The sequence below is a fragment of the Pleurodeles waltl genome, chromosome 4_2 (genome assembly GCF_031143425.1).
Source record: "Pleurodeles waltl isolate 20211129_DDA chromosome 4_2, aPleWal1.hap1.20221129, whole genome shotgun sequence".
Lineage (NCBI taxonomy): Eukaryota > Metazoa > Chordata > Amphibia > Caudata > Salamandridae > Pleurodeles > Pleurodeles waltl.
Window position 1 is genome coordinate 665,233,647 of NC_090443.1, and position 18,599 is coordinate 665,252,245.

The following is an 18,599-nucleotide window of genomic DNA, read 5'->3' on the forward strand; positions in this document are numbered from 1 at the left end:
TGCAGGTAATGATGATTGTTGTGCCTTCTCTATAATGTGGGAGAAGGTATGATTGTTGTCTCTGGCAAGTCTACCTTTTACGAATTCTGTCTGGGAGTTGTGTATAGGTCTAGGAATGAAAGATTTGGGGGGTCATTACAACATTGGCAGTAAAAGCCGCTTACCGCCATGCAGAAGACCGCCAATACACCGCTGCGGCTGCGGAAATCCGCCACAGCTATTATGACCCACATCTCGGATCCGCCGAAATTCAGACACCCACACAAGTCTGCCACACCAAAGGTCAGTGATAAACTGGCGAAAACAAATCCTCCACGTCACGCCAACAGAAACACGCCCATGCTATCACGACCCAAGAATTCACGCGGCGGTCTTTCAACCGCGGTATTCCATTGGCGGTACACACCGCTGCGCTCAAAATACACACACATCTCCAAAACACCGCCACATTGGACAATTCAAAATACACACACCTGATACACATACAAACACCACTCCCACACACCCAACACTATATAAAACACACACCCACATCACCCACAAACCCCTAAGACCAAAAATGTTGATGAAGGCCAGAGAGACTTCACAGCATAGACAACCCCACCACACAGAGGCACACAACACCATCACCCACACAACATCCAGGCACAAAAAACCACACAGCACTACACATCACCACACTCATCACCCCATACACCACCCCACACATCACCTACACCACCACATGGCACGGCAAAGACACCCCAGGTTCTCCGAGGAGGAGCTCAGGGTCATGGTGGAGGAAATCGTATGGGTAGAGCCACAGCTATTTGGATCACAGGTGCAGCACACCTCCATAGCTAGGAAGATGGAGCTATGGCGAAGAATAGTCGACAGGGTCAACGCAGTGGGACAACACCCAAGAAATCGGGAGGACATCAGGAAGAGGTGCGGGGGAAGGTGCGTTCCGTGGTCTCAAGACGCAACATCGCGGTACAGCGGACTGGCGGCGGACCCCCACCTCCTCCCCCACAACTAACAACATGGGAGGAGCAGGTCTTGACCATTATGCATCCTGAGGGCCTCGGAGGAGTCGTGGAGGAATGGACTCTGGTAAGTCAAATCTTAACTATCATATCCCCCACCCTACCTGCATGCTATCACAGACCCCCACCCTCACCCCCTCCCCTATCACTCCAACTCCTCACTAATGTACTAATAACACAATGCACCCATCCCAACACCAAGCCCTGCATGACACAACAAAGCATGGACACCCCTCACTAAAGCATGCCCACTGCACATACCCATAACACCTCCCCAACCATCATCACACAAGCCTCCACACAGGAATGCTAGCACCGGGGTACACGCTCACCCACCCATTGCACACCATGACACACACACATGCAATAATCATGCTTTTACACCCCCGCAGGACCACTACCCAACGTCACCAGACAGGAGGGTCCAGACATCTCTACCCCACCCACAGAAGAGGCCCACAGTGATGACAGCAGCTCTGGCCAACTGGATCCAGATGACCAGCCAGGACTATCGTGGGCCTCGGGACAGTCGGTTCCCCTCACACAGGCACAGCCCACCACAGACCTTCCACCCTCTGGTAACACCAGCACAGCACCCACCCAGCGGGCCCATACCTCCGTCCCCAGGACACGTCAATCAGCAGTGTGTCCACCACTACAGGGAACCCAGAATAACCCACCACCCCAACAACAACAGGGACCTGGGGGCAGTGGTAGTGGGCACACGGTCCAGGGGACGGAGGCCCAGGAACACAGGGGAACTGGGAGGGCTGCTGTGCGACAGGGGGCGGATAGCCAAGGGAACCCACTCTCCACGAGGCCCTCTCCTCCTTCATGGGAGCATACCACCACTCCCAGGAGACGATGGCTACGGTGCTGGCCAAGTTTCAGGAGACCCAGCGCCTGCAGGAGGAACAGTATTTGGGATTCAGGGAGGAACTCAGAACCATCAGCTCTGCCCTGGGCACCATCATAGGAGTGCTGAAGGAGATACTGAACACCAGGAGGGACACCGTGGCACTCAGGGGCCCCTGACACTAGCATGGACGATGAACTGCCCACCACCTCCGCCTGCGCTAGTGGACAGGAGGCACCGCCACAGGACCACCACACCAGCACCCCACCCCCTGCAGACAGAGAGCCACCCTGCAAGCGGTCCCTGAGATCCAGGAACAGGACAGAGCACAATGGCAAGACCCCGCCAAGAAATCAGACCACCCTGATTGTCATCCCACTGCCCCACTTTGTAACCCTGTCCATATTGGAACTGCCCCAGCTCCACTTCCTGTGCCCATATGGGCAGTGCACCTGTGAGACTAATAGACTGGACTCTGCCATGGACATTCCTTCACCATCACCCCTCACCATTTTACCACCCCCCTCCAATATTTAGCACTTCAATAAACACCCTTGAAGCACAAAACAATCTGGAGTCAGTCTGTGATTTTGAAAATGTGTATTAGCAATGACAGTGACAAAATCTGTTCTCAAATGTAATGTCAACATACCTATGTCACACATCACAAGTCCATGAAGAATGTAAGCAGATGACACACGTTGGTAACCACACCTGTGAAACCGTAATGGAAATGTACAACTCAGTTACCATATACTGCTTGAAATTGACAGACAGGATAGAGGTAGAAGTGTGAAAGTACTTGTAGTAGGCAAGAATGTGTTCTCACCTGTGTGTCACTGGAAATATTGCTGGATGACTGAGTCCCTGTTGTCAATGTCTTCTTCCTCTGCTTCTTCCTCATCACTGCCCACAGGCTCCACAGCTGCCACAACACCATCATCTGGACCATCCTCCTGCAGAAAGGTACCTGGCATCGCAAAGCCAGATTGTGAAGCATACAGCAGGCGATGATGATCTGGCACACCTTCCTTGGTGAGTAGAATAGGAACCACCTGTCATATGGAGGCACCTGAACCTGGCCTTCAGGAGGCCGAAGGTGCGTTCGATCACCCTCCTAGTCCGCCCATGGGCCTCATTGTAGCGTTCCTCTGCCCTGGTCCTGGGATTCCTCACTGGGGTCAGTAGCCATGACAGGTTGGGGTAACCAGAGTCCCCTAATAGCCACACACGGTGCCGCTGGAGTTGACCCATCACATAAGGGATGCTGCTATTCCACAGGATGTAGGCGTCATGCACTGAGCCAGGGAACATAGCATTTACCTGGGAGATGTACTGGTCTGCCAAACATACCATCTGTACATTCATCGAATGATAACTCTTCCGGTTTCTGTACACCTGTTCACTCCTGTGGGGGGGACCAAAGCCACATGGGTCCCATCAATGGCACCTATGATGTTGGGGATATGTCCAAGGGCATAGAAGTCACCTTTAACAATAGCCAAATCCTCCACCTGAGGGAAAATGATGTAGCTCCTCATGTGTTTCAGCAGGGCAGACAACACTCTGGACAACACGTTGGAAAACATAGGCTGGGACATCCCTGATGCCATGGCCACTGTTTTTTGAAAAGACCCACTTGCAAGGAAATAGAGCACTGATAGCACCTGCACTTGAGGGGGGATCCCTGTGGGATGGCGGATAGCTGACATCAGGTCAGGCTCCAACTGGGTGCACAGTTCCTGGATTGTGACACGGTCAAACCTGTAGGTGATGATTAAATGTCACTCCTCCATTGTCAACAGGTCCACCAGAGGTCTGTACACCGGAGGATTCCACCATCTCCTCACATGTCCCAGCTGACGGTGCCTAGGAAGGACAACAGCGACCACAGAGTCAAGCAACTCAGAGGTATGTACCCACAGTCTACACAGAACACAAAACATAATCCAAAAAGTTGTCTGTATGTGTGTTGAGTCCAGGCCTAGGTATGTGTGATGCATATGAAAATGAAGCCATGTGGGCCCCTGAAATGGCGGCTGCCTGACCTCTACACTGGGACAATGGGATGTGAGGTAACTGTGCTGGCGTTGTACACCGTCGCGGTAGGCGGTCGAAGACTGCTGCGCAATGCTGCATTGGTTAACATTGGACCCTAGGGGTCCCAGGAGCCAATGACGAAGTGCGCCGGCGGTGATGATACGCACAGCCGCGGACTTCACCGCCGCGGACGTGACCGCCATTTTCTATCTGTTGAATCACTCGATACCTGATCTTCGACAGGAGAGGACTTACACTGCAAGTGCTGCTGTGACCTCGGTCTGGAAGATAAAATGGCTTGTGTGTCTGGGGAAAGGGCCCCTGCCTTCACTGCACAGGAGTTGGAGAAGCTCGTGGACGGGGTCCTCCCCCAGTACACGCTTCTCTACGGTCCTCCAGACCAACAGGTGAGTACACAGGGAGCAAGTTGTATGGGCTATGCCTGGGTGGAGAAGGCTGGTTGTAAGAAGGAAGGGGGCAGAGTTCTGCATGCATGAAGGACTTTGAATGCATGTGCCACATGGCAAGGGTAGGGATGTGGGCCACTCACTTTGACAATGCAGTTGGTAATGACTTCTCTTCTTCCCCTGTACATGTCATGTAGGTCAGCGCCCACCAGAAGAAGGATATTTGGCGTGCCATCGCCAAGGACGTCCGGACTCTGGGGGTCCACCAGAGACGGAGCACCCACTGCCATAAAAGATGGGAGGACATTCACCACTGGAGCAAGAAGATGGCGGAGGCTCAGCTGGGGATGGCCTCCCAACGTGGGAGGGGTGCCCGTCGCACCATGACCCCCCTGATGTTCAGGATCCTGGCGGTGGCCTACTCTGAGTTGGATGGGTGCTTGAGGGCATCACAGCAGACACAAGGGGGTGAGTACACTCTCATTCAGCGGTCTTTGCGCACAGTGAAGGTGTCTGGGCTGGGGGAGGAGGGCTGTGGGTTTCCATAGGCCAGGGCGAGTTCCGTAGGCTAGGCCCCTCCGTAATGCAGGCCATGTGGCACTCCACCCCACCTCTGTAGAGTGCCAAGTACAGGTATACATGCCCCTGTGTCATCTATGTGTGCTGATGTCCACCATACCCATGTAGGCCATATCCCAGGAACTGCATCAGTAGAGCCCAACAGCGTGGCGTAGTGCAGGGGGCTGCTGTGTCTGTATTGTCCCCCAAAGGTAGCGGTAAGCCATGCACTCAACCTGTCTTTCTTCTGTCGTCCCCCCCCCTTTTTGTGCTCTCCCTGTTCTTGTGTGCATCATCAGGCGGAGGTACAGTGGCACCAGAGCACGAGGGAGCTGCATCCCACGTGGCCATGGAGGGCCACACCGCGGACTCTGAATACACCAGTGGGACGGAGGGCGAGGGGAGCTTCACAACGGTCACAGGATCAGCAACCAGCGACATGGACTCGTCCTCTGATGGGAGCTCCCTTGTGGTGGTGACAAAATGTGTGCCCCCCACTTCTACAGGTACAGCCGCCACCCCCCCTACCAAAACTGCCCTCCCATCAGCCCCTCAGCCTTCGCCCCGTGCCCGCTCACCCAGGAGGGTGGGCATCACCTTCGCCCCAGGCACCTCAGCCCCTGCCCCTGTCACCTCTGCTGCCCTCAGTGAGGAGGCCATTGACCTCCTCAGGTCACTCACTGTTGGGCAGTCTACCATTTTGAATGCCATCCAGGGTGTAGAAAGGGAATTGCAACACACAAATGCATTCCTGGAGGGCATTCATTCTGGTCAGGCTGCCCTTCATCGAACCCTGCAATCTCTGGCCTCAGCACTGATGGCAGCCATTGTCCCTGTCTCTAGCCTCCCCCCTCCAAATTCCTCCACCCAGACCCAATCCCCTGTACCCCAGCCTATCCCAAGCACACCATCAGACCAGCCTGCACACACATCAACACACAAGGAAAGCTCAGGCAAACATGAGCACCACACATCCCACAGGCACTCACGCAAGCATCACACAGATACAGACACAGCAACATCCACTGCCTCCACTGTGTCCCCCTCCTCGTCGTCTCCCTCCTCCCTCCCAGTGTCGTCTACACTCTCACCTGCATGCACTGCCACTACAGCCACTAGGTCCCGCACCAGCACACCCACCACCACACCCCGCTCACATGCACTCACCGCCCCCACTACCATTTACACGTTCCCTGTGTCCTCTCTCAGTGTGTCTGTGACGCCCTCTCCCAAAGTACACAAACGCGGGCACACACCCACCCAACAGCCATCCACCTCACGACAGCCTCCAGCGCATGCACCTGCACCCAAATCAACAAAAGTTACACCTCCTACAACCACCTCCTCTTCCTCCACTCCCAGACCCCCTCCACCTACCCGTCCCAGTGTTGGTAAGAAACTTTTCCTGAGCAACCTTGACCTCTTTCCCACCACCCCCCCTCCAATTCATAGGTCCCGTACTAGCACCTCAGCCAAAAAATGCTGGTACCAGTGGTGCCTGTTAGAGGTATGTGGAGTGCACCGGGCACCAGGGCAGCCAGTGTGACACGGAGCCACAGCACAGCCAGTCCCCCCCGTGAAGCACCAGAAGTTGGAAAGTGCCCGACGGGAGAGGGGGAAGACACCAGCCGGCAAAGCCGCTCACAAGGGTCCCGGGGGGAGTGTCCACTCAGCTGTGACTCCTCCTAAGGTGGGGAAGGGGCAGAAGAAATCACCAAAGTCTGGGAAGAGCAGCACGGCGGGGAAGACCGCCATCATCCCCGCTGCCCAGGAAGCCACCGCCAGCCCCATCGTCACTGGCCAGGAGGCCACCGCCAGAGTCAGTGCCCAGGAGTGCAGCTCCATCGTCACTGGCCAGGAGGCCAGAGTCAGTGTCCAGGAGGGAAGCCCCATCATCACTGGCCAGGAGGCCACCGCCAGAGTCAGTGCCCAGGAGGGCCCTGGCAGCCACAGCCCCGCTGGGCAATGAAGGACCGCCATGGCAAACACCGCTGAATAGGGCACAGATCGCCATGGCAAGCACCGCTGAACAGGGCACAGACCGCCATGGCAAGCACCGCTGAACAGGGCAAAGACCGCCATGGCAAGCACCGCTGAACAGGGCAAGCACCGCTGAACAGGGCAAAGACCGCCATGGCAAGCACCGCTGAACAGGGCACAGACCGCCATGGCAAGCACCACTGAACAGGGCAAAGACCGCCATGGCAAGCACCGCTGAACAGGGCAAGCACGCCAACTCAAGCACCGCTAGCCCATGTGCGGCAGGGGCTGTGACGGAACTGGGACCGTCACGGGGAGAGTGATGCACTCTGGGCACCAGTCCCCCTCCAGAACCAGTGGAGAACAGCATCTACTCTGTCTGTCCTTAACAGGATGAAGCACTCTGGGCACCAGTCCCCCTCCAGAACCAGTGGAGAACAGCATCCACTCCGTCTGTCCTTAACAGGATGAAGCACTCTGGGCACCAGCCCCCCTCCAGAACCAGTGGAGAACAGCATCCACTCCGTCTGTCCTTAACAGGATGAAGCACTCTGGGCACCAGTCCCTCTCCAGAACCAGTGGAGAACAGCATCCACTCCGTCTGTCCTTAACAGAATGAAGCACTCTGGGCACCAGTCCCCCTCCAGAACCAGTGGAGAACAGCATCCACTCCGTCCGTCCGTAACAGGATGAAGCACTCTGGGCGCCAGTCCTCCTCCAGAACCAGTGGAGACTGTTATCGACTTGAGAGACTGTGGCTTTGCACTCCCCAGGATGGTACAGTGGGCAACCCACCCACTGTAGAGACTTGAGAGACTGTGGCTTTGCACTCCCCAGGATGTAACAGTGGGCAACCCACCCACTGTAGAGACTTGAGAGACTGTGGCTTTGCACTCCCCAGGATTAAACAGTGGGCAACCCACCCACAGTAGAGACTTGAGAGACTGTGGCTTTGCACTCCCCAGGATTGAACAGTGGGCAACCCACCCACTGTAGAGACTTGAGGGACTGTGGCTTTGCACTCCCCATGATTGAACAGTGGGCAACCCACCCACTGTAGAGACTTGAGAGACTGTGGCTTTGCACTCCCCAGGATTGAACAGTGGGCAACCCCCCCACTGTAGAGACTTGAGAGACTGTGGCTTTGCACTCCCCAGGATACATCAATGGGCATGGAGCCCCCTTGTGGATCTGGCGTGCTGCACTCATCCGGCTGAGGGGCCCCCCCTTCCCTTCCCCCTGAGGTGCCTGTTGTATTTCAATCTGATGTCCAAGTAGTGTTCTCTCCGTTTTGCTCAAGTATCGTGTGTGGGCCTCGCCCATGCATTTTGGGCCCAATGGTCCACGGACATTGAATGGTGCATTACCTGCACTACTAATCGTGATGTATATTTTGTTGAATGTGTAATTATATCTGTATATATTTGGTTACTGTATTTTGATATATTACAATAGTTGAATTCATTTCCTTTTGTCTTTGCATTCTTCCGGGGGGCTTGGGGGTTGTTACTGTAATGTTTGGATATGCATTGGTGTGTGTGTTGTAGTGGGTGAGGGTCGGGGTGGGGGTGGGGGTGTTGCGTGTGTGTGCCCCTGACTTTTGCCTCCCCTATGTCGTAGGTGCAGTACTCACCATTGTCTTCGGCGCTGGCGTTGATGATGGTCGTACAGGAGCAGGAAGACTATCACAGGGAGTATTTGGAGTTCCGGTTCCATGGTGTCCTCCTTCCTCGTGGAGTGTGTAGAGGTGAGCGTTTTCCCATTGAACTGGCTGTTTCCGCTGTGTTTTTATCCACAGTGAATCCGCCCCGGAAAAGGTGGCGGATTGGTAGGTTGTGATACTGTGGGCGGTACTATGCCTTCCGCCTGTCTGTTGACGGTGACCGCCATGCTGTTTGTCTGTACCGCCGTGGTGGTCGGAGTGTTAAAGTGGCTGTCTTTGTTGGCGGTTTCCGCCACGGTCATAATTCCCATTTTTTTCCTCCGGCCTATTTGCGGTCTTACCGCCGCTTTAACACCGTCCGCCAGGGTTGTAATGACCCCCTTGATCCTTTATGCTAGTATTTTCACCAATATTTTGGTCTCCATGTTTAGTAGAGAAATAGGGTGATAATTTTAGGAGCTGCATGGTCCTTGTCTTCTTTGGGGATTACTACGATAGTGGCCTCCGAAGCTGTGCCATATACTTTGCTTTGAAGGTCAAAGTGGTCAAAGAGATTCTTATGATGATCAATGAGGAAGTGTTGGAATGTTTTATAACAAATGATGGGGAAACCATCAAGGCCTGGCACTTTTCCAGAACATATTAATGACATTGAGGATTTCAGTGATGGTTTGCTGACATGTGCCTTCTTGGATTCGGAAAGTCTGCCACTAATTAAGAGCACATTCTGATTGTTCACATGGAGATGTAGAGGTACAGAGTTTATCACTGAACTCATTAAAATGTTTAGGATTTCCTGAAGTGTGTATTTTTGGGAGGCATCTGGAACTTTAATATGTGAAATGTTGATAGACCTTTTTTTTTATTTGAGGGTGGTGGCAAGGGCTTTGCCAGCTCTATTGGGGAATAGGAGCTCTTTTTTGGGCATGGACTGATAGGTAGGCCCTTTTGCTTACAATGAAATTATAATTACATTTCAGTTGTTTGATTTTGTTTAGTAGGGTCCTATCTTTGAAGCATCGGAGAACTGATTCTTTCTTTGTAGTATTCAGGCCTTACTTCCATAGAGCATCTTTAATTTCACAGTTTTTATTGGTACATGTATTTAATAATTTGACTTCTGATCGTGCACTTAAACACATTCCAAAGAACCACAGGAGATGAGTTGGAGTGTGAACTTTCTTTGAAAAAGAGGGCAATCCTTTTTGTTAGGTATGTTACATCTTCTGGTTTGTCTACTATTTCAATGTTTAGTCACCAAATTCATTTTTTTCCCTTTATTAGGGATGTTTAAGATAGACATGGAGACTAGGATGGGATGTATTTTGGCTGCGATGGTGGATTGGAGGTGGGAAACGTCTACAAAAAGGTGATCATTTTGGGAGAAGCATGAGTGGGGAGGGGAGAAGAAGATGTAGTTGTTGCCTGTTGGGTTATGAATTCTCTACACATTTTTAATGTTGTGTGAGGTGCATAGGTTAAGGATTTGTGTGTGAGCTTTGTGGATTCTAAAGGTAAATGCAGAATGGCAATCTAAAATAGGATCCATTGGGAGATTAAAGCTACCCCCAGCATTAATTTTGAATTTAATGAGATATCTGCACATTTTTTATTGATAAAGTGGCAAAATAGCCGATTGTTTGCATGGGGAGCATAGAAATTCATAACGTATAGGTCTTGTTCCCCATTAACATGGTGAGTATTCATCTACCCTCAGCGTTGTATTCCGATGTAATGACTGACATACCCAAGTTTTTTTAGATGAGTGAGTGATCCATTTTTTCTATTATGTGCATCAGAACACACAACATCCACCACCCAGCATCTCCTCATAGATAAAACCTCCTAGAAGCCAATCTTTGGGGCAGATTTATAGAAAGTGGTGCTGCACCGAGTGCAGTGCCACCTTCCCTGCTCCCCTTAGCACCCCCCTACTGCCACCATGTGGGCGCTGTATTTAAAATATGGTGCACCATGGCGCAGGGTAGGGGGCAATAGTGTCATCTGTCATGATGCTATTGATGTACTCTGCAGGAGTAGCACCAAAATATCGGTGCTACTCCTGCAGAGTACATAGGGCACCATTCTAAAGAATGGAAGGCCCATTTTAACGCCTGCTCTTCAGCAGGTGTAAAAAAGTACTGTAAAAATGGCAAAAGGAAATCTCATATATTTCCTTACGCCTTTTTTTCCAACTCCCTTAACGGGGGAACGCCCCCTTTGTATACATTATGCATGGATTGCACCACTCTGTGAGTAAGGCGCGGGGATTTCGAGGATTCTGTTGGGCCACATTAACCACAAGAACAATGAAGTTGTTGCTATGGCACTATAAATATGCCCCTTTGTTTCTTGGAGGAGGACTATATTACCTGACAGGCTCTTAAAGTAATCTAATATTTTTGTTCTTTTAACAGGGTTATTCAGCCCACTGGTGTTCAGTTGAATGACATTTCAATCAATCAATCATGACATTTGTATAGCGCAGCACTATCACCCTAAGTGTATCTGGGCACCAACGGTGCAGTGTCTCTGACAAAAAGCTAAGTTTTGAACCTCCTTCTGAAATCCAATAGGAAGGAGCTGTTTGGAGGTGGGGGGAAAGTTTGTTCCAGGAATTGGCTGTAATGTAGGAGAAGAAACAGTCCCCACTGTGGCTGTGGTGGATATTGGGTGGGTGTGTGAGGTTGAGCGAGGTGGGGCACAGTTGTCTTGCAGGATGTGGAAGCTTAGTCAATGGTTGATGTAGAAAGGCCCTTGGTTGTGTAGAGCTTTGTATGCAAGTGTGCGGATCTTGAACTGGCATCTCTGCTGGATAGGGAGCTAGTGGAGGTTCCTGAGGTGGGAGGTGATGCTGAAACACTTGGGGAGATTCAGGATGAGTCTGACTGTGGTGTTTATTAAAGTCTGTTGACTTTTGAGTAGCTGAGTGGAAACTCCGGCATAGAGAGCGCTGCCATGGTAGAGGCGGTTAGTGACCAAGGAGTGTGTGATGGCCTTTCTGGTGTTGGTAGGGAACCACCTGAAAATTCAGCATAGCATTCATAGGATGTAGAAGCAGGAGGAGATGACTGAGTTTACTTGTCAATTCATGGACAGTTGGCAGTCGAGGATGATGTCAAGGTTTCCTGTGTGGTCTGATGGAGAGGGTGTTGGTCTGAGTTCTGATGGCCTCCAGCTGTGGTCCCATACGGAGGTGTTCTTCTAGAAGATCAGAACTGGTCAGCCCAACCAAGTCACCCGTAAGCTAAAACCTATTGAGAAACCTGTTCATGGAGAGAGCACAGGAATCGCCCTCCTAGAGTACTGTGTCATCGAAGAGGCAAACGTCTTTCAGATGTGATAAGCAGATATAGTTCACATTAGTCTTAGAAGACTGCAAGACATTGGCATGGTCGTCTAAGAAATGGAAGTAGGTAACACAATGCCCATAATTGAGAATGGCAACAACAACTTAGTCAACATGGAAAGGATATTAAACAGGTCTATGCGGAGGTACGCCGTGGAGAACTCATGGAAGAGGTGCTCTCGCTGAGCAGTAAAGAATTGATTCAGAGTCAATTTGTGATTCCGATTTATTATCAAGGAATACAGCAAGATTTAAAGGATCCAAGAAGATTTTTTTGGTCTAGTCCCTAAAGACAATGTGGAATTTGGAGGGCCCAGAGAAGGCACATGGAATACCCATCTCTGTGAGTCTTTTCCTTAGGGCCATGAGACACAGGAATGACTGTTTCTTTGGTGTAGAGTTGTAACATGGAAATTCTTTGGTTTTACCAAATGATCATGGTGGTTTTCCTCATGTGAGCAAGAGTAGTTGGTGCGTTGATGACACTAAATGAATTGTCTTGGCATGGTTGAGATGTTTGGTTTGAAGATTGGGACCCATATGGGCCTGTTAATTTTGAAGTCTTTGGTGAAGGATATTTGTAAGGTTTCTGGGATCCAGGTGATGAGGAAATCAACAACAGAGCTGTATGTACTTTCAATACCTTCTGGAAGACCAAAAATATGTAAGTTGCTTCTCCAGTTTATGTCTTCTCATTCTGTTAGTTATTGTTTTAGAATAGAAATAGATAGTTCCCGTATCATGTAGACGTTTTGGTTGGATGTTATTGTAGTCTTCAAATGAGCTAATCTTTGTCTCGGAGTTGGATACCCTTATCATTAACTCCTTGATAGTTTTACATATTCCAGCAACTTGGAGTAGGTCAGTGTTCGTTTTGATGCTTTGTGCGATTTCGTGCACCGTGTTTCATTTTTATAGGATAGTATCCAATGTTGAGGAGTAATCAGATTTTCCTTTAACAGAGGAGTCAGAAATAGGAGGAAATTGTTTTGAGTTTTTCAAGTTTCCTTTAGATTCTCTTTCTTTCATGGTTGACTTTCTGGTTTCTGACATATAGCGTCATGATCAAAAGAGAGAAGTAAGGTGATAGATCAAGTAAAGGAAGAACACAAAGAGTGGTTGGTATGATTAAGAGTAAATCAGAGGAATTTCATATTATCTGACACTACCATCCAGAAGTATTACACAGAAAGTGATCATGAGCACTGCAGAGATCCTGAAAGGCAGCAACAGACATAGGATTTCAGGATGTGTTCTCCTATTTAATTAGCACCTAGGGCCAGGGATTGATGTAAGGAGCAGTCACTGATATTTTCACCATAAACGTACCACTACCAAAACATTTGGTTGAATACTCAAATCACTGGTTTCAAGTCTCAGCCCTCAACTATGACCGATGCCTCAAATCACAATTCTCAAGTCTTAAATTAGCTGGAATTCCACATGCAGCTTCTGAAGACAGAGTGATCAGAGAAGATTGGATATATTGCTGAGTGGGTGTTGAGGGTCACACATTCAGCGGTGTTGGTAGAGACAGAGTGCAAACTAGACACCAGAGCTATAGCACAAGGGAAATGAAATGTGCTTCTCATGTCTGATCACATGAGAGGCCTACACGCCTGATTCTGGGTCAGCGTGGACTCACAGGCACATCTGTTGGTTGAATGGGGGTGAAGGTAATACACCCCATTAATGAAAAAGCACTATAGTTTACCCAGTGATCGTGGTGTTGCATCTTAGATATTTTATGGCTTTCCAATATTGCATGACTGTGTTGAGAAGTGAGGTGGGGGCTGGTGATCATGGGAACAATTGCCTGAGATTGTTACCATTGCCTGGGCAGGGCCTTTCTAGTGATCACAGGGATTGAAAACGCTCATACAGGAGCAGGTCTTTAACTGCCATGATATGTTCAGTGACCCCTTTATTTGACCCGAGAATGTATCTGCTTCATATCTCCAAACAGACCACCCAGAATGGTTCTGATGGTATCTCTTTCTTCTCTATCGCTACTGAAACAGCCCTTCAAATAAGGGCATTTCCGCCATCTTAGAGACAGATGTGGTTTGTGTCTGTGCGGCTTTGACTATGATGGAGTGCTGAAAGGAGGGTCCATGACGGGGTAGATCACTGAAGCATTACGGGAACATGGGTGAACATGGTGAGTATCAGCCTAATGTCCTGCCAGAGGCTCATCCGAGCTCAAAGACAAGCAGCCATCTTTGTCCCCTTGTTTTGGGACATTACTCCCAAAATACACCTATCCCTCTTCTTACTTCTCCCATTCCTGTTCTTATCACTATTCTTGACCTCTGCCTCTGTCTTCCCTCCAGTTGCTCGACCATACCTGTACCTAATGCAATCCTCAAGCTTACTTCTGCTATAATACCTTCTTTTAACCCTGCAACTATTGTTATGTACGTATGCATGTATGTATGTGGTATTTTCATAGCATACACCTAAATACAAGTCAGTAAAGCAATGTACAGGGTATTACAGGCATATCCCTCATTCTCCTACACTTGCCTACTCATTTCTTTCTCTTACCATTATTCACATGTTTACTCCTACACTCATTCCTCTTATTCCTTCTCTTACTCCTATACTTTCTCCTACTCAATTCTACACTCACTCCTACTTACTTTAAGTTAATCTCACTTTCAGTCCAACTTGTTTTACTTCTACTTACTTACATTATTATTCCTACTATTACTCCTCCTGTTCCTCCTACTCCCATCCACAACATCCTACTTTTCCACTCTTACACCCTTCAAAACTAATCTTCCTTGGCACGTTCTTCAGTCTCTTCCAATATTTCTGAATACTGGTTTTGCCTCATCAGCTCTGCTATTATGCATTTTTCTACTTCTAGTCCTGCTATCCTACCATCTGTCAAAATTCTTCCTCCTATACTTCTCTTCCCAGGGATTCTGTTCTCACCACAATCAACTTGTCAATATGTTCCTTACCACGGCTGATCTACTCTTCTTTGACTTCGAGCCCTCCTATGGACCTGCAAGAAAAAATTATCTTTGGTTACTATTTCACATAATGTGCCACTAGCTTACATACAGGATACTATAGAGACATAGGGGCCTATTCACAACTGTATTTTGTAGCACACTACAATAGTACTACTAAATGTTCTACAAAATGCTATTTACATACCTACATACAGAGGTCTATGCCTCCACCTCTCCTAGATTTTCTGTGCAATGATCTCTGCTCTCAAGGCAGATACACACGTAAGTATAATTTTAGGGATAAATGTGGGTGGTAGCTTGAAAATAGGGAATACTTATTACTAAAGAGTGGTGTTAAGAAGGGAGTAAAGGGTTTACGACTGGCTAAGGAGAGTTTAAAGAAGGGACGTGCACTCACCTATAAAAAAAGCTCTGCTATTGTTTCTACAGCTAAAAAGTATTCAAAACTGTTGTAAATGTACTTCAACTTACAAGCTGGAGTAAATCCAGCATCGCTCATGGCCAACCACTGAAAACCCATCGGAACCTATGTTAAAATAGATTTGAATATTGAACCTATATGAAAATTAAATACATTTACCTAAATATTTTCATAATCTTTTGTAAGGTTCCTAATGTTAAGTAAATTATACTATAATATTAATTTATATTTTATTTAACTCTATACATCACTTTAATACTTTTAATATATAATAAAAATATTTTTCCTTTAGGTAGGATTGTATTTCTTAATCTAAGCTTACGGAAAAAAAAATATTATAATTTAAGGTATTCAAAATAATTATGCTTTAATTCACCCACATACAAAACAACACTACATTGGCCAATACTAAAAACACACACCTGACATTCATACACACACCACACCCACCATCCCACAGCACTATAAAACACACACACACATTACCCACAACCCTTTATGAACAGGAATTATTGCCAGGAGATTGACATGAACAGCACAGAGACAACTAGACACACACACCACATACACCCATCCATCCATCACGCACCCCACATCTCACACCCCTCCACATTACCCATCACACTCTCACCAACACACACCACACAACACCCATGTCCCCACAAAGGCACCCCTGTTTTACTGATGAGGAGTTAAGGCTCATGGTGGAGGAAATTGTTAGGGTAGAGACACAGCTGTTTGGGACACAGGAACAGCAGATATCCATTGCAAGGGAGATGGAGCTATGGTGGAGAATCGTGGACAGGGTGAACGCCGTGGAACAGCACCCAGGAACAAGGAACAATATGAGAAAGAGGTGGCAGCAAGGCACCAGTTCGCCATACAGAGGACTGGCAGTGGACCCCCACAGCTCACAGCATGGGAGGAGCAAGTCTTGGCAACACTGCATCCTGAGGGACTTGCTGGAGTAGCTGGAGAACTGGACACTGGTAAGTCAACATTTACCACTTATCACCCCCATACCTGCATGCCATCACACCCTCTCACCCTCACTCCCATCACTCCACTCCACCCCACACACTGCACCAACGCAGATGACTTACCCCAATGCGAAAACCTGCACACCATACCAGGCCCCGCCACAGGACACACAGGGCACCAGCACCCCTCCCCCTGCAGAAGGATGAACCACCCCGCAAACATTCCCTTCAACCCCGACAGAAGCCAGAGACACCTGACAAGACCACCACCAGGAAATGAGACTCTCTTGTTTGTCCCCCTTGTGTCCCACACAGTCATCTTGTCCACTTTGAACTGCCTTTTCTCCCCTTCCTATGGCCCCTTGGACACTGGACCTGTGCTACAAACAGACTGGAACAGTACCCTGGACCTTCCTCCATCATCACCCCATTCCATTGCACTTTTCCCTCAATTTCATAGCACTGAAATAAACACCCTTGAACACAACTCGACTACTAGTATTTTATGTTTTTGAAAATGTGCATTTATGGAAACAATCACATCTAGTGCAAACAATCTGAACACTATGAGAGCACAGAAGTAATGACCTGTAGCTGTCTGTAGTCAGCACATCAGTAGACAGTTGTTATATTACCAGCAGTAAAATGACAAGCCATAGGTGACAATAAGTTGAAATGCAAAGGAAGTTAATGCCATCATGCTACATCCACACAGAATACATCAATAGTCATAGGAATGGTCAGTTGCACTTTCTCACCTGTGTGTCATTGGAAGTATTGACGGATAACTGATTTCTTCATCCTCAGCCTCTTCATCCTCACTGTCCTTAGGGTCTACTGCTGTCATAGGGGCATCTCCAGTCTCTTCCTCCTCCAGAAAGGGTGCATGCCGTCTGAGGGCCAGGTTGTGCAGCATGCAGCATGCCACTACTATCTGGCAGACCCTCCTGGGTGAGTAGCACAGGGATCCACCTGTCAGATGGAAGCACCTGAACGTAGCCTTCAGGAGGCCAAAGGTCATCTCGATGATCCTTCTGGTTTGCCCATGTGCCTCTTTATACCGTTCCTCAGCTCCTGTCCTGGTATTCCTCACAGGGGTCAGCAGCCACGATAGGTTTGGGTAGCCAGAGTCACCTGCAAGTATTGAGGGACAACATTTAGCCTCACACAATGCTATAGGGATGACACCTGAAGGCATACACTAACATGCAGTGGGTGGGGACCATGGCTCACCTATTAGCCACACCCTGTGCCTCTGTAGTTGGGCCATCACATTTGGGATGCTGCTATTACTCAGAACAAGGGCATCATGCACCGACCCAGGATACTTAGCATTGACGTGGGAGATGTAGTGGTACGCCAGGCGCACCATTTGAACATTCAGTGAGTGGAAACTCTTCTAATTCCTGAACACCTGTTCATTCTGGTGAGGTGGACAAATTCAATATGTGTTCCATTAATCACCCCAATAATATTGGTTATGTGTCCCATTGCATAGAATCCAGCCTTCACTGTGGCCAAATCTTCCACCTGGGGGAAGCTATGTAGATGCACTTATGTTTCACCATGGCAGACAAAACTCTTGCCAGCACGATTGAGAACATTGGCTGTGACATTCCTGCTGCCAAGCCCACTGTCACTTTGAAAGAACCAGTTGTGAAGAACTGGAGCACTGATAGGACTTGCACAAGAGGGGGTATACCAGTGGAATGACGGATAGCAGATATCAGGTCTGGCTCGAATTGGGCACACAGCTCAGTGATTGTGGCCCTGCCCAGTCTATAGGTGAGTATAATGTGTCTGTCCTCCAGTGTAGCCAAGTCCACAAGGGGTCTGTACACAGGCGTATGTCTCCTCCTCTTATTTATCCACAGCAGTAGGTATCTAAGGGACACAAGAGTGAGTAGGCTATCACAATTTGAACAATGCAACCACACCTTCAGTGAACATAGTGCATTTATGTGATGGGACAGTGGGAATGGCGAGGTATGTGCAAATCTAGGCTGTGACGGAGTTAAGGTTGATGTGACCGTTCTATGCCACCATGAAATGGCGACCTCCTGTCCTGTATGTAGGGACAGGTGGAAGTGAGGTAACTCCGCCGATGTTGTGCGTCATGGCGGAAGGTGGTCTTGCACCACCATGCAATTCCTCATTGGATAATATGGGGCTATATGGAGTACAGCAGCCAATGGGGATCTGCGCCTGCGGTGACGGTGTACACCGCTGCGGACGTGACTGCCATTTTCAATCTTATTGCTCACTTGTTTCCTGACCTTCAACAGGAGAACACCTACACTGCGTGTGCTGCTGTGACCTGTGTCTGAAAGCTACCA